A 21,932-nucleotide genomic window follows, 5' to 3' on the forward strand; every position below is an offset into this window, starting at 1 on the left:
TGCCGTGAACCAGGATACTACCTCCTCGCCGGCAAGAAAGGTCAACCTGCCACAGAGCAGCAGAGAAGAAGACGGCGGAGGAGCAGAGGATCGACCTGGATCGAGCGACGAGACCACGGTGGACAGTACGAGCATCAGAACGAACGATTGACAAGTAAGGAGTCATTGTTAACCACCTCAATATGAGCAAAGAAGTGATAACGAAGAAAAGGAAAGCGCTTCGCTCCCAGATCACGCGACTGATTAACGCAGCCGAGCAGCAAATTAATGATGGAGCCAACCGGGAGCAGCTGCTTACAGCGCAGGCGCAGATTAAAGCAATAAGCGACAGTCTCAAGAGCGCAAGCGAGCAAATGGAAAAGTTTCTAACAGAAGACAATGCCGAAGCTGAATTCGAAAGCGTCATAGAGTACGACATGAAATTAACGGCTATCTTATCTGCAATAGAAACCAGACTTCGACAGCCTGAACAATCGGATTCAAGAGATAGGACAAGGCAGGTGATGCCCTCAAGTACAGGACAAGAAGCAACGGAACTAGTTAAGCTACCAAAGCTTGAAATGATAAAGTTTGGGGGGAAAACTTTGGAGTGGAACCGCTTTTGGTCTCAGTACGAGTCAGCAGTTCACCTGAGACCGAACATGAGCAAGGGACAGAAGTTCAATTACTTGTTAGCATCACTAACCGGAAAAGCTGCGGCTGCTATTGAAGGACTTCAGTACTCGGCAGAGGAAAATTATGATAACGCAATCAAAATACTGCAAAAAACGTTCGGAAATCGAGAACATTCCATTGAAATGCACATGAATGAGCTATTGAGTTTGGAGAAAGTGAGGTCTGTTCAAGATACCGATGACTTAAATAGGCTAGTACAGAGAGTGCAAGTTAACATATTGGCACTCAAGTCACTAAAAGTGGAAACCGAGAGCTATGCGCCGATGTTATTACCGGTATTGAAAAGAGCAATTCCACCAGAATTATCAGTGCAGTTCAAGTCAAAAGAGGCTATGAGAAGCAGCTCAGCTTCAGAAAACAGCGAGCAAAACAACGCAACGGGAAAGGCGTGCGAGGAAAAGCTGGACAGGCTTATGTTATTCTTAAGAGAGCAAGCGGCTTTTCGTGAAGAAACACAACGTGAACAAGAGAGGATAACTGCAAAACCAAGAGAGAACCGCGGACAGATGCGCACAACTTCAAGCTTCTATAGCTCAGCGGACAGAATATGCTTATTCTGCAAGCAGAAATCCCACGCAACCGAAAACTGTCGTAGGAGCATTCCAATGAATGAAAAGAAAGCTATGCTTACCGAAAATAGAGCATGCTTCAGATGCACGCGACCAAACCACACTGCACGTATTTGCAAGGCCCAAGTAAAATGCAAGCAATGCAAGGGACGACATGCCACGTCAGTGTGTAGAACGGTGATGCAGAAAACAAGGGCAGAGCTGGTCTCAACAGCGCAAGCCGAAGCGACGACATCTACGCTACAAGCAACCGAAAATATCAAGCATAAGTTTGTGCTTTTGCAGACGGCTGTAGCGTGCGTAGAAGGAGAAACATGTGGCCGACATTGCCGTTTGTTATTAGACAGTGGAAGTCAACGTTCATTTATTGAAGCGGGATTAGCAAAAGAAATAGGTGCGAAGGTGTTGCGACAGGAAAGGCTGACGATTGGTTCATTTGGAGGAGACGAAAAGGTCAAACTAATGAACGTGGTGCAAGTGACTGTAGGATCACGAGAAACAAGCATGACAATAGTGATTGAAGCGATACCAAGTCGACATTATCTCGCACAGTTGTATACCCACTCCAACTAAGAAACTCAGCGAGAAAATGAAACAGCTCAATATGCAAGTGGCTGATCACAGGACCAAGACGACTGCAACAAATTCTGTAGAACTACTGATCGGCTCAGACTATTATTAGGAATTTTTTACTGGTAGAACTCAAAGAATCGAGGACAGACTGATGGCTGTAGAAACTATACTGAGATGGGTACTGCAAGGGCCGTCAGAGCAAAGCAAGACAAAACTAACACATAATCAAGCAGTCATGGTTCTGAAGGTCGAAGCTGCGGAGACAGAACTCCAGCAAGAGCTACAGAAGTTCTGGAGCCTGGAGTCAATGGGGATCACAAGAAATAGTTTGGATACCACCGGAAATGAAGTGGTCGAAGAATTCGAGCGCAAGATTGTACAACAAAACGGTCGCTATCAAGTCAGCTTACCATGGAAACAGGACGTTAACTTGGAAAGCAACAAGGAAAATGCGATAAAAAGACTACAGCAACTGACTAAAAGGCTGCAAAAAAATGAAGGCATGCTGTATCGCTACGACAAAGCTATATCAGAGTACATGGCATTAGGAGTCGCAGAGGAGGTCCAAGAGCCATCAGAACAGCCAAATGCACTTTGCTACTACATGCCACATCATGCGATCATTAGAGAGGACCGAGCCACAACAAAGATTCGAGTAGTGTTTGACGCCTCATCACATTCTAGAAAAGGCATGTCTCTAAACGAGAACCTAGAGGCAGGACCCAATTTGAATGAGGACATGCAATCGCTGCTCATTAATTTCCGAAAAGAAAAGGTGGCGTTAGTTGGAGATGTTGAAAAAGCATTTCTACAAATCTCTATACATGAAGAGGATAGAGATGCAATGAGATTTCTCTGGTGGAAGCATGACGCTGAAGGAAGGTTAATGAATGAAATGCAAACATGGCGCATGACAAGAGTAACGTTCGGAACAACAGCAAGCACGTTTATACTGGCAGCTACAATTAAACACCATTTGAAACAAGTGGAAGACCAGTTTCCTGATACGACAAGGACACTGCAGAAAGCGATCTACGTGGATGATGTCATTTTGGGAGCAGCAACGCTTGATGAAGCAGTTAAGTTGTACAAAGAGGCAAAGCAAGTGTTCAGAGAGGCAGCGATGAATTTGAGAAAATGGACGTCCAATGAAGAGCGATTAAACAAAATAATTGATGAAAACGAAAGAGACGATTCTCACATAGATATTCGATCTAGAGGATTTACAATGCTTCTGGGCTTGATATGGAAACACTCAAAGGACATGATTTGCTTCCTTATTGAAAAGTGGAATTTATTAACAGATACAACGCACTTGACAAAAAGGGCTGTGTTACAAACCACAGCGAAGATATTTGACCCACTCGGTTTTTTGTCGCCATTCACAGTACGTGCGAAAATAGGACTGCAGAGACTGTGGAAAATGAACGTAACGTGGGACGACCAGCTCCCTAAAGATGAATGCGACGAATAGAAGAACCTTACGTCTGAAGCGGAGGTTTTTCGAGTTCTAGAAATCCCACGATGCTACGCAAGCAAGAATCAACCAGTACAAGCATACAAGCTGCATGTATTTGCCGACGCAAGTCCATTAGCATACGGAGCGGCAGCATACTTGATAGCAGTATACCACGATGGAAGCAAAGAATCAAGGTTAGTAGCAGCAAAAAGCCGCGTAGCTCCAATTAAAGAGCTGACATTGGCGCGACTTGAACTGATGGCAGCGGTGGTAGCATCAATATTATGCGACTACATCAAAGGTCACTTCAACGAAAGCTTTCAGGAAATACACTGCTGGACGGACTCGATGATTGTGCTGCACTGGATCAAGGGAACAAGCAAAAGAGATCAGTTTGTTGCCAACAGAATCGCAGAAATTAGAGAAAAAACACTTCAAGCAAGCTGGTCATTCGTTCAAAGTGACGACAACCCTGCTGACCTACTTACACGAGGAATAAGCGCAAAGGCATTGATAACGTCAAAGTTATGGTGGAATGGTCCCGAATGGATATCATCACTGGAAAAGAACTTAGTAAGCATAATTGGCACAAATACAGACGTGGAAGACCAGCATAAAACACAATGTCACCAATGCATGGGAAGATCCGAAATTGCGCCAATCTTGGAAATCGAAAGGTATTCATCATACGGACGGCTTATAAGAGTGACAGCATGGGTGTTCAGATTCATAAACAACACAAGAAAGGAAAATCACAAAGGGCCGTTGACAGGAAAAGAGGTAACAAATGCAGAGAAATACTGGATAAGACAGACCCAAATATTACTGAGACAAAGGGTGAGGCCTATTCAAACGATCGATCATTTGAAATTAATGGACACGAAGTCTACCTTGATGACGATGGAATCATCAGACAGAAAGGACGACTGCAGTGCAGCCAAGAATTCAACAAGCACGTAATAGTAATTCCAAAGGATGAACATTTCACGGAACTGCTAATACGTCACGTGCATAAAATGGTATCACACGGAGGAGTTCAAGTGACGCTAGCGCAACTTCGAACTAAGTTCTGGATATTGCAGGGTAGACAAGCAGTGAAAAGAGTTCTAAACAAATGTGTCGTCTGCAAGAGGCATAACTCCAGACCGGCGACTCAAGACATACCTCCACTTCCGGCAGACAGAGTCACTGAAGCAGAGCCATTCAAAGTTACGGGAGTTGACTTCACAGGACCTCTTTACGCAAAGGACAAGTACCAGATTGTGAAGCAATATGTACTGATATTCACCTGTGCGGTAACAAGAGGAGTACACTTGGAAGTTACCAACGATTTGTCATCGTCGAGTTTTTTACAAGCATTTCAACGATTTACAGCTCGAAGGGGAATACCAGCCGTAATATACTCGGACAACGCCAAAACATTTATAAAAGCTGGAAAGGAAATCAACAGAATGCTCGAAACAATTAACAACGAGGTCTTAAAGAATTACTGCAGTGGCCAACAAATTAAATGGAAAACAATAGCCGAGTGCGCGCCATGGTGGGGAGGATTTTACGAGCGCCTCATAAGAAGCTTGAAGACGTCAATGCAAAAAATAATATCGAAAAGCACAGCTTCGGTAGAGGAGCTACGCACTATTGTAGCAGAAGTTGAAGGAACACTCAACAATCGACCATTGACTTACGTATACGGAGAACCTGATGAGCCAATGCCACTAACGCCGGCAGACATCATAGGTGGACGGCGACAGCTTCAAGACGGACAAACAAGACTATACAACGGTGACATTGAAGACGCATGGCGACGCAGATGCAAACTCGTGCGCGCTTGGTGGAAAAGATGGCATCAAAAATATATCAAGGAAATAGGAGCTACGGTCAAAGCCAAGACACGGCAAGCAAAACCACTCTCACCGGGTGACATCGTGTTGGTTGAGGACAAGGCTCCAAGAACATTTTGGAAAATGTGCCGGATTGAAAAGCTCTACCCTGGGCAAGACGGAATCGCAAGAGCTTGTCTCCTTCGCACAGGCAAAAAAGAGCTTCTAAGAAGATCGGTGAACCACATATACCCAATGGAAGGTTGTTTCAAATAGCCCGCCAGAGCTTATCACATTTCATCTTGGGCGGGCGGGAGCCTATAAAATATCATCATCAAACGCCGGAAGAAGAAGAAAGAAGACTGCTGCCTGGAGCGAGCGTGCGCTACTTCACTTCTTCCAATAAACCGTATTCGTTCGAAGCAGTCCCTGGTCTCGATCGTCTTAATAGTGTGCCAGTGTGTCGACGGCAACGTCGTATGGGTCCGGAGGGCTTGCGGCAGCGGTGTGCGCGGACGTCTGTTTTTTCGTCGATTCGCTGACTGTGGCTTCAGTTGAAAGTGGCGGCTGGGGTGGATGCCGGCAAGGCGTCGAAAATACGTTGGCCCTCAGGGCCCAGGCAGTGAAGCAGGAGCGCGCGACAGCGTGTTGCTGGCCACTCGTCGGCGCCGGACGCGAGCACGAAGTTCTGGAACAACTGGAACCAGCGGTGCCAAGGAATCGCTGGCGTGCCCGGAGTCTCGAGGAACGGCGGCGGGGGAGATATACCGGTGGCCGTCCTCGTCGCCAATGTGGTATTGCGGCGTGGTGAGCCGCTATCACGGAAGAGAGGAACTCGTACACATGACTGCCGCCATGGGCTACCGACGACTGCCGGTGTTTATTGTACGGTGGACTTATATACACGACAAACAGGTACATAGATCACAGCGCTATCTCTGGTGGCGTCGCAGAACCAATACGAATACACAACATTTAGGTTGTCTGCAAACTTCTTAACATGAGGATTTAACCCAATTGCAGCAGTCACACCCTTGAGTATTTTCGACAAGTGGTGCCATCATGGTGGCATATTGTACAAATAGGCAAGCACATGAATGAAAAAGTATGTTCCACTTCATTGAAGAGGAATGGCTATTCTAGTTGGCTTCCGAATCTGTCCGAAACAGAGCCATCATTGTTGGACAGCTCCAAGAAGCTTGTGCTTATGACACAGGGAGCCGTGAGCATTGTACGGCTTCTGCCGTGTGGTCATTATGCTGCTGAATGCCACCTCTTTGCAATTTTCGCAGCTCTCATATTCCGTGCAGGGGTGACTAGCATGCTTAGCATGATTTCCTGTCTTTACTGTCTAGTACCTCTCGCAAAGATAGTTCTGCTAAATAGACGTTATGCAAAATTAGCAGCGCCATCTAGTAGGTGCTGTGGCCATCACCGGCACCATTTTGGTTATGTCAAGCGGAGCAGACGACACCGTGCATGGACACACTAAGTACATGCTTGTGTGTCTCCATCGTGCACGCAGAAGCGGAACACGTGTCAGTATTGCATTCATGGTGACCAAGAGGTCGCAACGCTACTGTTGTTCCCTTTTGCAATCAAGGCTGAGTGATCGATAGTGAAGGAGGGAAGGTCAAACCCTTCGCTGACATTCGGATCGAATTCGAGAAGCATTTGGCTTTTCTAGAACATGTGTAGCCAGATTAACCACCTCGTGCTTATCGATGCATAGGCGAAATTCTTTTTCTATCTAATAAATGTGGGCAGTAGCATGTTCAGCTTACACCAAAATCATGTTTGTGCTCACCTTTGTTTAATGTGCTCTTTTTTACCCAAGAAGAGTGCAATTGGCACAACAGCATTTCGTTTTGTTTTTTTTGACATTTCGATTTCACGTGACACAATTACGAGAACTCAACTCCAAGTGAGCTTTATTTAGTTGCCCCTTAGAGTGAAACGCATGGTGCTTCTTCACGATTGAAGCTGTGTCACGAATATTTCGATTATTTTTTATGCTTTCAATGAGGAAAAAAAAACGACAGGCAAAATACTAAAGTGATAGTGATTGCACTCCTGCGCAGATGAAGTGGGCAAAGTTATTGGCTTCGTCTGGGAAATTCTTGTCCGCCGCTGTCAACTTAGCAGCGCTGCTTATGCCATTTATGATGTTGCTTTGCCCCTTTTGCATTACGTGAACATTAACACATAACACATCATCAAAGTTATGTTCTCATTTGTCCGCTGAAAGCATTGTGCGTTACTGGCACAGAGCTAAGCACCAAACATGACTAGTGCCACCGAGCGCTACAAGCTTGTTCGTCAGTACACTTCTTTGTAATAAGGAAGTGTATATATGAAAAGATCACAGAGTTCAATATCCATACGATGTTTTGTACAATCCCTACATGTTTATATTCGCTTTATTTGTCGTGTTCTAAAGAACGTGTTCAAATGGAACTGCGATTTGGCATCTCACTTGACAGACACCACAGCTTGAGGCTTCCAATGTGTTCATGTCGCACAGAGTCGAAGGATTAGAATGCTTACGTATTGTCAGTGTCAAATGAAAGGTGAACAGCAGGAAGCATTTGCAACGGTTTGGGGCACGGCATTCAGCCATCACTATCAAAAGGCGCGTGTATGCGCAGTGTTGTTAAACTGGACGCACATGTGTGTTAGTGGTGATGACTGGAGTGGGCACACTACACCGCTCATAGGCTTAGCGCCGTTCACGTTTCATTTTACGCCGATAGTATCTCATATCCCCGGTGTTCGTAGCTACCAACAACAGTGAGGGTATGACTTCGTCAACTGGCGAGATGACACCGATATGCAGAGGCTGGCTGAAGCATCTTCACAGGTGTGCAGCAGAACTTTCGAATCACAAGGTTCTATATTAAAGATCTGAAACACGAACTTCAACATGAAGGCACAACAACAACACATGTAATTTCATGAGAACGCAGCTACTTCTTGACCAAACCAAGATGGCGGCTCAAAGCACCTGGCTCACCATTGCCAGATGTCTGATCAATTTCGCATAAGGTCTATTGTGTGTCATTTTTCAATGCTTTTTTTTCGTATTTCAGATTATTTTCTAATTTTCTTAGCTTTGCTACTACCAGGCCTATTAGAAGAGCCCCTCAGGAACGTAGAAGTGCCATTGCTTCAACATGATGAAAAAATAATTTTATTTGACTCTTGAGACCTGGCATCGATTTGGAAGCACAATCCTGAATTTCTGTGCTTTCCCTCACAGTGTGAACTCATTATTTGGCTTCTTGTGTACCAGTTTCTGCTGTTTCTTTCTCAAGCCTGGGCAAATGCAAAGCTTTGTAATCATATGGTCACAGCACCATGTCTTCCCAAGCACTTCCTCACCTGGCACGTTGCTAGGGTGTGCTTCATTCTTAGCTTTGCCATCGGGGCTATTCAATGTCCAATTCAGTCTCCCATTTGCAGTAAAGAGTATTCAACATCCTTAAAGTGTAGTGTTCCATGGTACGGATCACCTGATTCCATGAAGAACTGATGCCATTCTACTTTCTGAGCTCTAACCAAAGAATCCGACCTTAATGTTGGCATGATGAACAATGATTTGGCATGTATCAGCAAGGAGTGTGCATTAAACATTGTTAGAGGAGGAGGCATGGCCATAAGGCAGGACACTGGCAGCCCCTTCCAGGAGACAAAAACATTAAGAAAAATTTATAGCAGGAAAGTCGCCTCACCCAACAAAGGAAACAGCTGGCACACCTCTCGAAGTTAGTGAGTAGTAGGGGTGATGTAGGTTCATAAGATGGCATATTATTGTGAGAATTATACATGCTCCTAAGAATAAACGGAGCCTAAAATCAGTGAAAACTAAAGTGGGCATAAGCACAAATCAGATATGTGCACCTAGAGACGAGAATATCAATGTCACTACTGACATAGATAAGATGGTTGAAGTAGCTGAAAAATTCTACATAGTAAAAAAGAAAAAAGCCTTTGGCACATTGGCAAAGCTCCTGGTTAAAATCAGCATAAACGTACATCAGATTTTGAAAGACGGTAGACATATTTTGCTGGAAAAAATGTGACCACCCTGTAAATGAAGTGTCTATTCGTGGTGAGGCTATCAGAATCTCAGGGAGAATCCTAACATCTTAATACATAGCAACAGAGGCATCAATCACTTGAAAAGTTATAGGCTGGTCAGCTTACTGTCTATTCACTACGAGCTATTTACAGAAGTATTTGCTAATATAGAATCAGCAGCTCTTCAAAATTTTAACAGCCAGAAGATGTCCAACAGTCTCATATGCGAACTGCATTATGTGATCAGTAGTGAGGCACTGGAATGGTAAAATAATATGTCTAATTAGGAGAGCCAGTGAACAGGAACCGAACCTAGAGACTGAAATAACGAGAACATTAAGAAAGAAAGCGTAAAGCTGAAGGCTCGTTTCCTTTGTTAGGCAAAATATTAATGGGAGCTAACAGACAATAATGCCAGGGAAAGTATAGGGTGTGTAATTAGAATTATTTGTAATATAAATCTGAAGAAAGGAAAGGAGTCAAGAAGATAACTTGCCATAGGCAGGGACGGAACCTGCAACCTTCGAATAATGCATCCGATGCTCTATCAACTGAGCTACCATGGCAGCCATTCCCCCGTCCTCTTTGTGGGGTACATACGTGCGTTAAACATGAGAGTGTCAATCAGCGCCACCTGTTGCCCTAGTGGCAAGTGTGGAACACTTTTTTTGCCTTGTTGGCATCACGTACGTGATGCATTAGTTATTTTATTTTTATTTATTTATTTATTTACATAATACTGTAGACCTTAATTGGGTCCATGCAGGAGGGCAGCACATAAATACATACATTCACAGAAACCACGACAAAATAGGACAAATTTAAAAGACCAAAATAAAAAGAATAACAATAGCATTAGAACAAAACAAAACCAATAATAGAGAACATAATGCGCACGCATAAACATTAGATAATACTCATACTGGATCGAAGACAGCAGTAACACTTTTTAAATAAAGAACAGTAACAGTGAAACTAAGGAACGAAGGGTTAATCAATGTGACATTGTTGATAACTATAAATAGATATACGTTCAATAGAATCTGAATTTATTATTTGCGATACCTCCAGGTTATTCCAATCGTTTACAGTTCGTGGGAAGAAGGAAAACTTAAATAGGTTAGTTCTGGTGCTGTATGGCGTTAGAGAAAGATCATGACGATGTCTTGTTCTACGTGCTGTAAGTGGGGACACAAGCCTGTGGGCTAAGAGAGAAGCAATTGTTTTTAAGTTGGAAAAGAAATTTTAACCGGTGTATTTTTCTTCGAAGTTGTAGAGTCTGAGTATTATGATGTATCATTAGGGCTGTGGGAGAGTCATGTATTCTATATCTAGAGAAAATAAACCTAACTGCTCGGCGTTGTATCATCTCTAATGCATTAATGTTAGTTTTTGTGTAGAGGTCCCATACAATGCAAGCATATTCGAGTTTTGGTCAGATCAGTGATGTGTAAGCCGAAATTCTAGTGTCACAAGGAGCATGTTTTAGTTTGTGCCTGAGGATACAAAGTTTCTTGAAAGAAGAATGACAGATGTTGGAAATATGGGTGTTCCAGCTGCGGGCAGTAATGTTTAGAACACGAGAAGTTCTTTAGAATCAGGAGAAGCCTGAACAAAGGAAAGTCAAGAATTTATAGACTTGTTTTGACAATCGCGCATTTTGATCCTTGTGTTCTTACTCTCATTCCATATGAACAGTTCGCTGTTGATACGCAGTTTATCTTTAAGTAGGCTAACTTTCTGGCCTTGCTCTCTATCAGTTTTAGCGCTATCCAACAAAAGTTTGTTTCCTTAGGGTGTTTCAAGAGTAATCGTTTTGGACTGATATGCAAGTACCTTTTAGTTTATGAGCATTTTTTTAGGATTAGCTGCTTTTCGGGAACATCTTGAATATAAATTATGACTGATCTCATACTACCCGCCTTAATGAATTTTGCTGACAGACCTGCAATCAACAGCAAGCTTCCTGAAAAAAACTTCTTCAAAAACCTTACCTTTAAGAATACTTTCAGTTTCGCCGCCATTCTCTGGTATACCAGAGAATAACGGCGAAACGTGAATACCAAAGACGACTAAATTGGATCATCTGCTCTTATTCTCCAGGTCAGTCAACTTCGCTTCGAAAGATTTTACAGTACGTTCAAGGTCATCGACACGCGAGACTCTTCTTTCTAGTTCCATTAGTTGGTTTCCCCAACTATCGATAACTTTTTCCATGTTACTCTGCTGTTGTCCTTTTTTTGGCCAGACAGCAGCTCCTTTAACATGGACTCGATAGAAGCGCCACCATTGTTAGTGGGACCGGGATTTAACTCGACATCACCGCCCAATAACAATAAACATGAACAATAAACATCATAAGCAATAGAAGCACAACGTTTGGGGCACGGCAAGACCAAAAAACCGCGGCAATCACTCCTAGTCGTGCTAGAACAGTTACTAACCTGCACGAGGTAGCAGAACGGTTTAAGCCACATGTTTGCTGATGGTCTGCCGTGCCCACAAAAGGCGTTGGTCTGCTGGTGGTGTCTTTTTAACCGATGCATCAACGTCACGTGAACCACAGGTGGCGCCAGTCGTGGCGCGGCCCAAAATAGCGAAGATGAGACGTTGAACCAGCAATGACGCGGCATCGGTGACGTAGTTGGGGCCCATGTACACGTGTTGAAGTCCAGCAGATATGGCTGGTCGATTGCTTTAGGCTTCAGTTGTTGCGATATCGTTGATCCGGAGAGACCATGAACAAGCACCTGCATGAGGTAGCAGAACGGTTTAACCCACATGTTTTCTGATGGTCCACCGTGCCCACAAGGTGGCAGCTCACCGATGATTCCTCGCACACCACCTCAAGGCACCAAGTATGCCAAAATGAGACCCTTGCTATGAAATAAGTATAGTGCAAGGCTCGTTTTCTTTTCTCGGCACAATATTAATGGGAACTAACAGGCAATGCCAGGGAAAGTATAGGGCATGTTATGAGAAGTAATTGTAATGTAAATTTGAAGAAAGACAAGTGGTCAAAAAGATAACTTGCCGTGGGAAGGGACCGAAACTACGTAATGTATGTATTACGTATTACGAAACTACGTAATGTTTTATGTATTAACCCACTCCCCTCTTTGATGACTTTTAGGCCCTGAGGGTATTATATATAAATAAATAAGTAAATATAAATATAAATATAAATAAATAAACACATAATGAATGAACCTTTAACTGTGCTCTGATTTTTTGCAAGAAAAAGTGTGTTCATCACGCACGCATATGTGGTAGCCAGCTTGCACATCATTTTCCTTACTTTCAACCAGTCAAAGTGAACATCACTGGAAAAGCGCTACCTAACTTCCTGCAGCAGACACTGTTGACATGCGGCGCTACAGTCGGAGTGGAGACCCCCTGTGGAAACAAATCGAAATATGAAATGCTTTGCTCTCACTGATTTCATTGGTGCCATAGCCCATTAAGATTCATAAAAATCAAGGGTGATCAAGACCTGTAGAAAGCAATTGGCCTATCAAAGTGACTTGCATGATTCGGGGATCAGGGTCTCTTTTAAGGTGAAGAAGAGAGCAAAGGAGGTCAGAGAACAAGCTGCTTTGAAATGCATCTCAGTAGAAATCAAGACGAAGTGGCCATGGGCAGGGCATTTAACGGAGAGCAAGCTTGACGATAAGGAGAGCGTGGGTGAAGCTAAGTGGGTAAGAAGGAAGCCTAGTGTAGCGAGCAGGGTCAAATAAAGAAAGATAATAGGGATGTGGAGAATAAGAAGTTGCACTGAGAGGAGGGAATCCAAGGCAAAGCTATGGCAGAAGTGAAGCAAGTAGACTGCAGAGTAGGAGAGAGCAGGAGCACATTTGATTGTGTTCAAGAAGGGAGTCAAACACGCAAGCACTGGGGCTGGAAAATCAAGGTATCCTACTTTGTGTCTTGCTTCCCTGAAACCAGCACCCATACTTTGCGAAAATCGCAACTAGGCCCCACCAACGAACAGCTCGTCAAATTACGACAGCACCTAGCATCCACTGTATAAATTAATAGTACAAACAAATTTATAACATCGTCACACTCTTCAGTTTCTAGCCTTGAAAAACAATGCTTCTCAATATTGACGCTGAGCTCTAATAATTCTGTATTTCTTGATGCATTGGAAATATTTCTGCATTCTCTCAGCTCGCCTATTGGCTGCTTGCTTGCTCGTACTCCCGTGACCTTTCATTCCTTGAGCACCACCATTGTATGGTAGAACGCTTACGAAATAGCCCCCCTGGCTCCCAAAGGTTGTCATGGTGTCCTAAAGTAGTGCAGCTCTACACGCTTGTACTACAGGCGTAGCCTTCAAGGAAGTGAACCAACAGCCAATATTGAGAGATCTTTCTTCATGGCCAGGATATTTTCTGTTTTACAGTATCTTGCATTATGTTTGGAGAATCTGGCCAACGGAACGGCACTACACATTCCAACGGAAGTAGGCACTACACTCACTAAAACCACTTTTATTTGTGGTGAAAACGTCATATTGGTTCCTTTCCATGCAAGTAAGAGTTACCACACTGTTTATGATTGCTGACCATCTGAAAGCTTCTGGCAATCCTGTACAGAATGGTCTGTAATGTTGCTGCAGCTCTGATAAACAAAGAATAAAAGCTTTTTACAGTTTCACTTATTTTTTATATTCTATCTTATTAGGCATATCAGCAGCACACTGGTTTGTCCTTCTAGTTCTGCGTTTTTTTGGTGATACAAATTTAGACATGACGTGACGGATTTCGCACGTTTTCTTTTTCTTGCTGGAGAATCATCAACATAAAGGCGAATGAATAATGGCCCGTTTTTAAAACCTTTTCTCGCACGACAGAATGTTCTACAAATCCGCATTTTTATTACAAACAGCTATATTCAGGTTAAAAGCTGTCACATTGTTGCCCCATCGTGTGGGGCAACTTTGTGACAACGCTGTTTTTGGCTGAACATTATTGAGGAAAAAAGACTGGCACAATATTACCCCATCAAAAGTTTGAGTTACCTACAATTGGTTTCTTCTCTTGAGTATGAAATTGGGTCTTCGCAGACCGGCTATCTCAAATTCTTTTGGGCCGTCTCCATAGAGCTGACCATGTGCCCGTCAGGTTTGACTACGGTCACTCTTCCCGTGTAAAGTTGTAGTTCAAAGTTTACTACGACGAAGCCATCCTTTTTGAAGGTTCTTTCTCCGAAACCCGCACTATGGACCCTCGAGACGTTGCTAGTATTTAGTATCATGGAAGTGGTACGAGTGTCCATTTCTGATAGGTTGTCAAGACTTCCGGAGAGTACCTCGGAATCACTTGTATCGCCTTCTGACCACCTTATGTTGTCGCCGTGCTGACCATCTAAAGACAATTCACTGTCACTACTTTCTTCTGTGCTGTTATCGTCGAGAGCAGACCTCTTCCGGGGTTGTCTAGCTCTGATACCGGAGGAAGAACTGCTCTTCTTGGGGTAACTTCGCGAAAGTTAGCGTGACACAAAGTTACCCCGTGAAGTATCAATATTTCAGTTTCCTGTCTATAACCTTAAACAAACATGACTTGATTAAATTTATTATACAGTTTATTTTAGCCCACATAATAAGAAGCACAAGTAGATACCACTTATCGCGGTTCTTCTCATGGGAACGGGTTGAGCACAGAAAGTTTATGGTGCTTCAAGAGTACGTGTGTCAAAACACCATTCAACATGTCCGCGTCTAGAGTGGCTACACAGCATGGGAACCTCGGCCGGCTGCTGCTAGGTCACTTGGCATGTCAAGTGAGCTTTTTCAGCAGCCTATTGCTTTTTGGTGGCACCTAGTCGTGGCACGAGATTTAAAATACAGAAGCCCCAGTGGGTGTCACAATGTAACACCATTTTACAGTATATGAATCTTTTTCCTGGCCCTTCAACTTTCGCATTGAGATCGTGCTGTAGTTTACCCTTACATGGTGTGCTAAAATAAAGAAACGAATTCTGTGAGCATTGCTTTCATTCTCTGTGTATTGCATCCCATATGCTGCTGCATCACACTGGCACAGCTGTTCCAATCTATGAAATTCCTGGCAAGTGAGAGTATTCATGTTTGTATTGTCCTTCGTATACATAGAGCTTGTCTTTTTAGAATGAGTAACCAGTGTCAAATTAAGTAATAAGAGCATAGTCACTGAATTATAATATGAAAAAAAATGTAATTAAGGAATTCGAAGCATTCAAGCTTGATTGGTACCAGGGGTAAAAAAAACTATGGTTCGGTGTACTGTGTAGTTTGTGCCAGCCTCAACTGTGCCTTGTGTTGTTGATGTGTCCATACATAATTATCAACCAAAAATATCATGCTTTGAGTATTGCTTGAAAGCACGGCAACTGCCTTTTCATGAAAATCATTTGCCATTTTACACCTGTATTGCAGCCTAATGCATTGTCAACTTAGGATGGCAATGATAATCTGGTAATGTCTAAATGATTACATTGGATTGGTTGTATTGTACTATATAAAATCGACTAGTCTTTTTTCACACTTTCAGTTGACTGAAATTGAGAAAATGAGAGATTTCATTGCAATGTTAAAATTTCTCTCAAGAAAAAGAACTTATGCTTTTGTTACAAATCACTGGTTTAGACTTAGGTACTCAATAATGTGTACTTTTATATTTCTCTATTTGTCTATGCTGAGGGAAACAGTTTTTCAGATAAGTGGCTGCAATGCTCGGTAGAACTTTGATTTGACACTGCAAGATATAAATAATGATCTCTAAACTACTCTGCTACATAATGCCACAAAGGCAGGTAAAGAGTGTTCTACACTCGCCGTTATGGCTACTGGTGGCGCTATCTCTCCCACATTTAATGCACATATATACCCTATATAGTGAATGGGTGGGTAGTCACCGTGGCAGCTCAGGTGGTAGAGCATCGGATGCGTTATTCGAAGGTCGCAGGTTCGGTTCTTGCCCACAGAGAGTCAATTTTCGTCCACTTTTCTTTCTTTACATTTACATTACAATTACGTCATATAATATCGTGCCTATACTTTCCTTGGCATGTTTGTCTATTGGATCTCATTAACATTGTGTCTAGCAAAGAAAGCGAGCCCTTAGATGTACACATCTTTCCTTTTGTGACTGTAACATAATCAGTTGAATGTGTGACATTAATATGCTTTCATTGTGCAAGATATTGACAATTATGTGAGAGTGCTTGCTATGTAAGAATGTACCACTATGTAATGCATTTATCACATTGTTTTCCCCGTCATCGTTATGCTTTCATTGACGCAGTATAGAAACACAGCGGCTACTGTGTAAACTGTGGCAGTAGTATAACGAAACAGTTCTTTTTGCACTGAACATCACTTTCCTTGTAGTTGAGAGAACCAATACCGTGAGGCCGTTTGTAACTCTCATGATCTTTTTCCTTTCATTATATGTTTCACTTTGATTCATTTAAACTTCTTTCACTTATATTTTATTTTGTATGCTTAAGGTATTGGAATGTAAAGTGACCCGTCTGCTGTGCAGTGTTCCATGTATAAAAAAGCGCAATAAACTGTTTAATGGGTTAGAATTTGTTTGAGCACATTCAGAGCCATTTGAGTGTTTAGGCACGGCCACAGGATGAAAGAGCGCACGAGTACGGTCCGCCGCGTGCTCCAAAACCGGCGTGACAGGTCTAGTTCCCAAACCACCGCTGCGGCGCACTTGGGGTAGTTACGATTAAGCGCGTGTATCTTTGCATGACCCGCGAAATATTCTTTTAATATCCATCTGGCGTGTGCGCACCAGGTACTTACCGGCCTTGCTTTTAGATACCTGCAGCCCTTGAAAATTTTTGGTACGGTCTTACCCGAGACGAAATGTACCTTGCACACTGATCAGTTTTCACGAAAGAAAGAATTGTGAGCACATTTTACTTGGATCCTACAAGATCACAACTAACAGATCTGGAAGAGTTACACTTTTCTAATGCATCTAAATTAATTATATTAACCGTGCGTATGTCTCTTCAGAAAATGTTGCTTCAAATTTGATAACTTCATTTAGAATATTTAACCTCAGCAACTGCAATTGTCACTATTCTTTTAACACTAACTAAGGTAGACTTTTCACTTCTTCCAAACACATCTTAGTATTCATACAATGCAGTATCAGATACAACAGCCACAAAATATGTTTGCATGGGTGCAATCTCATAACATTGGACTCGAGCATTTCTGAAATTTCAGTGACTGTAATTCAAATGCTGGCAATCAAGCGAGCAGTTATGAAGTGAATAATATGAAAACTGTGAGACGAAAAAAAAAGAGCGATGAAATGCTGCAAAATGGGAACACAACTGCTTGCGTTCCTGCACTTTTGAGTGTTTTCGTCTCTTTCCGTCCCGACGCTCTTACGATAATGCAATTAATTAAACAGTGAACACATAATAAGGTGTGTGAAAATATTTTCTTTATTCTCAATTTAGGGTTGATCCTGGCATTTTTATTTTTTTACTTCTTTACAATTTTGCATAGTCAAACGACTTGACAATTGCTCCATATTGCGTGCCCAACTGTTAGCTTCTGTGTCTATTGACAATAAAACCAGCCATTCGGTCTTTTCATGTTAGCCTCTCTACGGGCACTGGAGACCCCGATAGCACTCCAATGCGCTTGTCTTCTGGCAGTCTCCGTCATGTGGTTCTGTCAACCATTACTGTTTATTTGTTCTACTATGTATCGTCGGCAAATTGGCACCTGTGCTCGCTCAAACGAGGGCACGTCACGTGCACTCGTCTGCCCTACAGCAGCAGGGGCAGGGGTTTCGCGATGTGTAAACATGATAAAAACATGGTTGTCACTTGACCGGCCCTGTGTGTGTGTGTGTGTGTGTGTGTGTGTGTGTGTGTGTGTGTGTGTGTGTGTGTATATATATATATATATATATCATCATTATCATCAGCCTGTCTACGTCCACTGCAGGACAAAGGCCTCTCCCATGTTCCGCCAGTTAACCCGGTCCTGTGCTTGCTGTTGCCAATTTATACCCGCAAACTTCTTAATCTCATCTGCCCACCTAACCTTCTGTCTCCCCCTACCCCGCTTCCCTTCTCTGGGAATCCAGTCGGTGACCCTTAATGACCAGCGGTTATCCTGTCTACGTGCTACATGCCCGGCCCATGTCTATTTCCTCTTCTTTATTGCAGCTATGATATCCTTAACTCCCGTTTGTCCCCTAATCCACTCTGCTCTCTTCTTGTCTCTTAAGGTTACACCTACCATTTTTCTTTCCATTGCTCGCTGCGCCGTCCTCAATTTAAGTTGAACCCTCTTTGTGAATCTCCAGGTTTCTGCTCCGTAACTAAGTACCGGCAAGATACAGCTGTTATATACCTTCCTCTTGAGGGACAGTGGCAATCTACTTGTCATAATTTGAGAGTGCCTGCCGAAGGTGCTCCACCCCATTCTTATTATTCTAGTTACTTCAATCTCGTGGTTAGGCTCTGCGGTTATTACCTGCCCTAAGTAGACATAGTCTTTTACAACTTCAAGTGCACTATTACCTATCGCAAAGCGCTGCTCCTTTCCGAGGTTGTTGTACATTACTTTCGTTTTCTGCAGATTAATTTTAAGACCCACCTTTCTGCTCTCCTTGTCTAACTCCGTAATCATGAGTTGCAATTCGTCCCCTGAGTTACTCAGCAATGCAATGTCGTCGGCGAAGCGCAGGTTACTGAGGTACTCTCCATTAACTCTTATCCCTAACTGTTCCCATTCTAGGCTTCTGAAAACGTCCTGTAAGCATGCAGTGAATAGCATTGGGGAGATTGTGTCCCCCTGCCTTACACCCTTCTTTATTGGTATTCTGTTGCTTTTTTTATGAAGCACTATGGTAGCAGTTGATCCCCTGTAGATTTCTTCCAGAATGTTTATATATATTTCATCTACGCCCTGATTCCGTAGTGTCTGCATGACGGCTGATATTTCTACTGAATCAAACGCCTTCTCGTAATCTATGAAGGCTATGTATAGTGGTTGGTTATACTCTGAGCATTTCTCTATTACCTGATTGATAGTATGAATGTGGTCAATTGTTGAGTAGCCTGTTCTAAATCCTGCTTGTTCCTTTGGTTGATTGAATTCTAATGTTTTCTTTACTCTGCTAGCAATTACCTTTGTAAATAGCTTGTATACTACAGACAGCAAGCTGATCGGCCTGTAATTCTTCAAGTCCTTGTCATCTCTTTTCTTATGTATTAAGATGATGTTAGCGTTCTTCCAAGACTCTGGTACTTTTCCCGTCAGGAGACACCTCGTAAATAGAGTGGCTAGTTTTTCTAACACAATCTGTCCTCCATCTTTCAGCAGATCTGATGTTACTTGATCCTCACCAGCAGCTTTGCCTCTGTGCATGCTCTCCAAAGCTTTTCTGACTTCTTCTATCATTACCGGTGGGGTGTCGTCTGGGTTACTGCTAGTTCTTATAGTATTAAGGTCGTGGTTGTCTCGGCTACTGTACAGATCTCTGTAAAACTCCTCCGCTATTTTAACTATCCTATCCATATTGGTAGTTAATTTGCCTTCTTTGTCCCTTAGTGCATACATCCGCCTTTTGCCTATCCCAAGTTTCCTCTTCACTGCTTTGACGCTTCCTCCGTTTTTCAGAGCGTGCTCAATTCTCTCCATGTTATACCTTCTTACATCGCATACTTTACGTCTATTAATCAGCTTCGAAAGCTCTGCCAGTTCTATTTTGTCTGTTGTACTTGACACTTTCATGATTTGACGCTTCTTAATTAGGTTCTTCGTTTCCTGGGAAAGCTTGCCGGTGTCCTGTCTAGCTACCCTGCCTCCAACTTCCACTGCACACTCCGTGATGATACTCGTCAGATTATCATTCATTGTATCTACGCTAAGGTTGGTTTCCTCGCTAAGAGCAGAGTACCTGTTCTGCAGTGACACTCTGAATTCCTGTACTTTCCCTCTCAGTGCTAGCTCATTGATTTGCTTCTTGCGTATCAGTTTCTGTCGTTCCTTCTTCAAGTCTAGGCGGATTCGAGCCCGTACCATTCTATGGTCACTGCATCTTACCTTGCCAACCACTTCCACATCCTGCACGACTCCTGGGTGTGCAGTCATTATAAAGTCTATTTCGTTCTTATTTACGCCATTAGGGCTCCTCCATGTCCACTTGCGGTTTTCTCGTTTTCGGTAGAAGGTATTCAACATACGCAGATTATTGCGTTCTGCGAATTCTACTAGTAGCTCTCCTCTGGCGTTTCTAGTGCCGATGCCATAATCTCCTACTGCCTGGTCTCCAGCCTGCTTTTTCTCTACCTTTGCATTAAAGTCTCCCATCAGTTAGTGTACTGTGTTTTTACCCTACTCATTGCCAATTCCACGTCTTCATAGAAGCTTTCAACTGAAGCGTCATCATGGCTGGATGTAGGCACGCAAGCCTGTACCACCTTGATCTTGTATCTCTTATTCAGTTTAATTACGATACCTACCACCCTTTCATTAATGCTATAGTAATCCTCTATGTTGCCAGCTATGTTTCTGTGAATTAGGAACCCTACTCCCAGTTCTCTTCTGTCTGCCAAGCCCCGATAGCAAATGACGTGCCCATTCTGTAGCACAGTATAGGCCTCATCTGTCCTCCTAACCTCACTCAGCCCTATTATATCCCATTTAATGCCTTCTAGCTCCTCGAATAATACAGCTAGACTTCCCTCACTAGATAACGTTCTAACGTTAAACGTTGCTAAGTTCAAGTTCCAATGGTGGCCTGTCCGTATCCAGAGATTCCTAGCACCCTCTGCTGCTTTGCAGATCTGACCGCCGCCGTGGTCAGTTGCTCCGCAGCTGGTGGGGACTGAGGGCCGTGAGTTAATTGACGAATGCCTACGGGAGGGGGTGGCCAGATACTGCACCAGGGTGGCCAATCCTTCTCTGGTGAGATCATCGGTGCGTACCGGCTTTAAGGCGGAACATGGGAGAGGCCTTTGTCCTGCAGTGGACGTAGACAGGCTGATGATGATGATATATATATATATATATATATATATATATATATATATATATATATATATATATATATATATATATATATATATATATATATATACACACGCACACACACACATTACTGTGTACCAGATAACATGAAAAATATTGAAATTATGTTTCTTTGATACGGTTTCAGAATATAAAAACTGTGAATGTCTATTGTAAAGTGTCCAAAAATAATTGTCAAGCATTCCGGCTGAGCAAACGCGAAAGTGCTGAATAAACGTCACAAAATCAAAATATGTTAGTTTAAGACATCTTCATAAATAGAACAATGACTTTGTCACGCATATCATTGTGTCATATCATTCAGCTACATGAATTGTAGATTTTTCTGTCAGCCTCAAAACAAGAAGCTGGTTCTAAAGAAAACAAAAAAGAATGTCAGGTGCTCGGCACGCGCAGGAAAAATCAATTAGCTTTTTAACTAGATTCCTCCTCATAGTCTACTAAATATGCGATATGTCATCGCTGTGATAAATGAGATTAAAAAAAAAACACTGATTAGGACAACTGAGTGTGTCACTGTTGTGACAAACACCACCTAATTTGCTGCGGCTGCGGCCCTGAGGGAGCCGCCGCCATTCGATTCCCCGTCCCTCCCGTACCCGCCCCGTCGCGCTGCAGCGGTCGCAACTGAGCTTATGGCTGATACGCGCTCTTCCATAGAAAGCCGCCCCACGTGGCAGGTTGTACCGCGC

The 21,932-nt window shown here is 43.0% G+C and overlaps 1 protein-coding gene across 3 annotated transcripts in view; it reads left to right on the forward strand.

Moving 5' to 3' along the window:
- Positions 1-21,932, forward strand: part of LOC142761628 (uncharacterized) — a 93,513-nt gene that overhangs the window by 64,718 nt on the left and 6,863 nt on the right. The gene's annotated exons all lie outside the window — the stretch shown is intronic.

Source organism: Rhipicephalus microplus, chromosome 3 (genome assembly GCF_043290135.1).
Source record: "Rhipicephalus microplus isolate Deutch F79 chromosome 3, USDA_Rmic, whole genome shotgun sequence".
Classification (NCBI taxonomy): Eukaryota; Metazoa; Arthropoda; class Arachnida; order Ixodida; family Ixodidae; genus Rhipicephalus; species Rhipicephalus microplus.